The sequence below is a fragment of the Solanum verrucosum genome, unplaced genomic scaffold (assembly GCF_900185275.1).
Source record: "Solanum verrucosum unplaced genomic scaffold, falcon-dt-bn FXZP01000051.1, whole genome shotgun sequence".
Lineage (NCBI taxonomy): Eukaryota > Viridiplantae > Streptophyta > Magnoliopsida > Solanales > Solanaceae > Solanum > Solanum verrucosum.
This window is the reverse complement of record NW_026020110.1, coordinates 1,321,534-1,326,290: the sequence shown is the minus strand read 5'-3', so window position 1 is coordinate 1,326,290 and position 4,757 is coordinate 1,321,534. Positions and strand designations below refer to the sequence as shown.

General features: G+C 38.3%; 1 pseudogene; it reads right to left on the bottom strand.

The window, feature by feature from the left end:
• Positions 1-333: 333 nt before the first annotated feature.
• On the bottom strand, positions 334-3,297 carry LOC125825353 (proline-rich extensin-like protein EPR1; annotated as a pseudogene).
• Between the last annotated feature and the right edge of the window lie 1,460 nt (positions 3,298-4,757).

Here is a 4,757-nt window from a genome sequence, read left to right as displayed (position 1 = left end):
ATGATGGGGAAAAAAATCAAATAGAGTGTAAAGCAATCTAAGTATCAAAAGAAAAAATTGAAGCAAAAGAAAGTGTTTTACTTTATTTGATAGCAAATTTCAGTTTTGTACAATTTATGAGTAGATAATATGTGGATATTCATATTATCCATCATTTAACCCATAAAATATCGACAAGTCGAATATTTTATCCATTTGCATTTAAACCATTTTCAACTCATTCGTATGCGATCTAATCCATTTGTTTGCTTGCTAGCACAAGTTATGACACATAAATAACACCATATTTACTCACGAAGAAGTTGACAATGTTAGTTTAGAAAGTTTAGAAATTTATGTCATTATCACACTGGGAATCTCAGGATTTGAAACAACCGGTAGTTCGGGCTTTGTAAAAGTTGGGATCTTATATTTTGGGGTAGTTGGTAGCTCACGCTTTGGCAAACATGGCATTTCAGGCTTAGAGACACTAGGAATCTCGGGCTTCCGGGCTGCTGGAATCTCTGGCTTTGAAAAATTAGAGGTCTCGGGTTTTGAGAAATTAGGTATTTCTGGCTTTGAGAAATTAGGAATCTAGGGCTTTGGAGAACTTGGGGTCTTTGACTTTGGGGAACTTGGAGTTTCAGGCTTTAGGAAACTTGGGGTCTCGGGCTTTGGAGAATTTGCGCTCTCAGGGTTTGAGTAACTTGGAATCTTGGGCTTTGGCAAACTTGGGGTCTCAGGCTTTGGGGAACTTGGCATCTTAGATTTTGGAGAACTTGGGGTCTCCAGCTTTGAGAAAGTAGGAGTCTCGGGCTTTGGAGAACTTGGGGTCTCAAACTTTGGGGAACTTGGCGTCTCAGGCTTTGGGAAACTTGGAGTCTTGGGCTTTAAGAAACTATGAGTTTCAAGCTTTGGGGAGCTTGGGATCTTAGTCTTTGAGAAACTAGGAGTGTCTAACTTTGGAGAACTTGGAGTCTCTGGCTTTGACGAACTTGGCGTTTCGGGCTTTGAGAAAGTAGGAGTCTCAAGCTTTGGAGAACTTGGGGTCTCGGTCTTAGGGGAACTAGGAGTCTCGGGCTTTGGGAATTTGGGGTCTCGAGGTTTGGGGAACTTGGAGTCTTGGGCTTTGGGAAAGTAGAAGTCTCAGGCTTTGAGGAACTTGGTGTCTCATGCTTTGGGGAACTCAGAATCTCGGGCTTCGAGAAACTAAGAGTCTCAGGCTTCAATAAACTTGGCATCTCGGGCTTTGGGGAACTTGGTGTCTCGGGCCTTGAAAAACTAGGAGTCTCAGGCTTTGAGGAACTAGGAGTATCAGGATTCGGAAAACTTGGGGTCTCAAACTTTGAGGAACTTGGGGTCTCGGACTTTGAGAAAGTAGGGGTCTTGGGTTTCGAGAAACTAGGAGTATCAGGCTTTGAAGAACTTGGGCTCTCGGAATTTGGGAAATTTGAGGTCTTGGACTTCGGAAAACTTGGGGTCTCAAACTTTGAGGAACTTGGGGTCTCGGACTTTGAGAAAGTAGGGATCTTGGGTTTCGAGAAACTAGGAGTATCAGGCTTTGAAGAACTTAGGCTCTCGGAATTTGGGAAATTTGAGGTCTTGGACTTTAATAAACTAGGGGTCTCGGGTTTTGAGAAAGTAGGAGTCTCAATCTTGGTGAAAGTAGGGGTCTCAGGCTTTGGGGAACTAGGAATTTCGGGCTTTAAGAAAGTAGGAGTATCCGGCTTTGAGAAAGTAGGGGTCTCCGGCTTTGGAGAACTAGGAGTCTTAGGTCTTAGGTTTTGAAAAGTAGGAGTCTTGGGTTTTGAAAAACTAGGGGTCTCGAGCTTTGGAGAATTAGGGATCTCTGGCTTCGGGGAACTAGGAGTCTTAGGCTTTGAAAAATTAGGAATCTCAGTTTTGGAGAACTAGGGGTCTCGGGCTTTGAGAAACTTAGGATCTCAAGCTTTGAGAAAGTAGGAGTCTCCAGCTTTGAAAATGTAGGGGTCTCGGGATTTGGGGAAGTACTAGTCTCAGGCTTTGAGAATGTAGGAGTCTCGGGCTTTGAAAAACTAGGGGTCTTAGGATTTGAGAAGGTAGGAGTGTCGAGCTTTGGTGAACCAGGTTCTCAAGCTTAGAGAAACTTGGAATCTCGGGCTTTTTCAAGAGTCTCGCGCTTTGAAAAAGTAGGAGTCTCGAGCTTTGGAGAACTAGGGATATCGGGCTTTGAGAAAGTAGGAGTATCGGGCATTGAGAAACTAGGAGTCTCAGGTTTTGAGAAACTAGGGGCCTCGGGATTTGAAAAGTAGGGGTCTTAGGATTTGAGAAGGTAGGAGTCTCGGGCTTTGGTGAACCAAGGTTCTCAAGCATAGAGAAACTTGGAGTCTCGGGCTTTGAGAAAGTAAGAGTCTCAGACTTTGAAAAAGTAGGAGTCTCGAGCTTTGGAGAACTAGGGGTATCAAGCTTTGAGAAACTAGGAGTATTGGGCTTTGAGAAACTAGGAATCTCAGGTTTTGAGAAACTAGGGGTCTTGGGCTTTGAAAAAGTAGGGGTCTCAGGTTTTGAGAAACTAGGTGTCTCAGGCTTTGTGAAACTAGGTGTCTCAGGCTTTGAGAAACTAAGAGTTTCAGGCTTTGAGAAACTAGTGGTCTCGGGATTTGAAACAGTAGGGGTCTCAGGTTTTGAGAAACTAGGTGTCTCGGGCTTTGTGAAACTAGGTGTCTCAGGCTTATTTAAACTAGGAGTTTCAGGCTTGGAGAAACCAGGTGTTTCAGGTTTTGAGAAAGTAGGTGTTTCAGGTTTTGAAAAACTAGGGGTCTCAGGCTTGACTAGGGGAATTAGAGAAACTTGGGGTAGTTGACGTTGAGAAACTGGGGGTAGTGAGCATTGAAAAACTGGGGGTCTCGGGTTTTGAAAAACTAGGAGTTTCGGACTTTGAGTAACTAGGTGTCTCAGGCTTTGAGAAACTAGGTGTTTCAAGCTTTGAGAAACTAGGTGTCTCAAGCTTTGAGAAACTAGGATTCTCAAGCTTTGAGAAACTAGGTGTTTCAGATTTTGAGAAATTAGGGGTCTCTGGCTTTGAAAGGCCGGGGGAATTGGAGAAACTTGGGGTAGAAGGCGTTGAGAAACTGGGGGTAGTGGGAGTTGAGAAACTTGGGGTTGCGGGCATTGAGAAACTTGGGGTAGCGGGCGTTGAAAACCTAAGAGTAGCGGGAGTTGAGAAACTAGGGGACTGAAGAAGACGACGTGCCATTATAGTAGTTATCATATGGTCATATGCATAAAGTAGATAACTGCAAGTAATAAGATGAAAGAAAAGTTATAATGTCGAGCCATTTTATTGAAGATGCATGAAGCTTAGAGAAAAATGGGGTAAGAGCAAATAAAATTTTGATATTAGCTATATATAGATTTTTAAAGGCATGTAGAAGATTTCAATATTTGATATGTTAGTTAACCTTTTTATCTGTCAATATTATAGTATCTATAATTTGTATTGTGATAGCAATATTATAGTATCTTGAATATCGCTAGAATAAAGGAATAACCAGATTTACTAGCTTATATGAGATTATTAAGGAATCAAACATTTATTAAACTATTTACTAATCACCTTTAACTATCAATCACAGTGTATTTTTTATCCTTCCTTTGTAGCTTTTCTTTTTGAATAAAATTAAAATGAAAAATGGGTATAAGAGAGACATATCATATCTTAATCAAACATAATTGAACTTGACATGCACACAATCTATCATGATAATAATGACAATGTTAATTTCTCCTTGTAATAACTAAAATCATAACATTTTTCACTAAATATCTTTAAAATCAATATATAAACTCCTTCCGTCTTATTTTATAAGACATTGTTTGATTGAATATTGCATCTTAATATTAACTTGATTTAAGTATTTAAATTATTACTAAAAAATATTAAAGTAATTATTCATAATTTAATTTGAAGGAGAAAACATTACGTTATATGAATTTACTTATAAGTTATAATTAACTATCTAAAATAATAATAATATTTTAGTAAAATATGAAAGCATTTGGGACAGATTTGAAAAGGAAGACAAAATGAAAATATTTCAGGTTACTTTAGATGGACAATTAATTCATTTTAATGAATGCATCTTTAAAAAAAGTTTGAGGTCGATAACTTAACATTTTTCTCATATCTTCAAAAGATAAAAAAATTTCGAAAGCCGGCGAGTATTTCATGCCGTTCAATGTCATCTACGATCACCGTGCTCTCAATTCTCATCATCGGCGGTAAACGTCGTATGCTTATCTCCGCTGGCATTTATGTGAATTCAATCAAACTTTTAATCCTGAGGTTAGTGGAACTTTTAATTTCGCTAATTGCAGCCTATGTGAATTCGTAAAAGTTGTTTTTTCCTGTTAATTTGCTGCTCTTTAACTTATGCATAAGTTAAATACTCCCTCCGTATAATTGACAGTTTCGAGAGTCAAATTGCATGAACTTTGATCAATATTTTAAAATGTATTTTTCATTATATTAATACGAGAATGATTGCAACTTATATAATATATACAAACATCTAAATTTAAATTTAAAATATTGAATTAATCTAATTCAGTTTAGTTCTGAAGATTAGGAAACACGACAAGTAAAAATGAATGTTTGGAGTATGTAGTAAATGATTTCCAAATTGTAAATTTAAAAAAGAAGATAAAGAACATAGTTTTGTCACAATGTCTAGCTGTGGAGCAGTTTCAAGGGAAACATTAATTTGCAGTGTCTTAATTCTGAAAATTGTTGCCTTTTA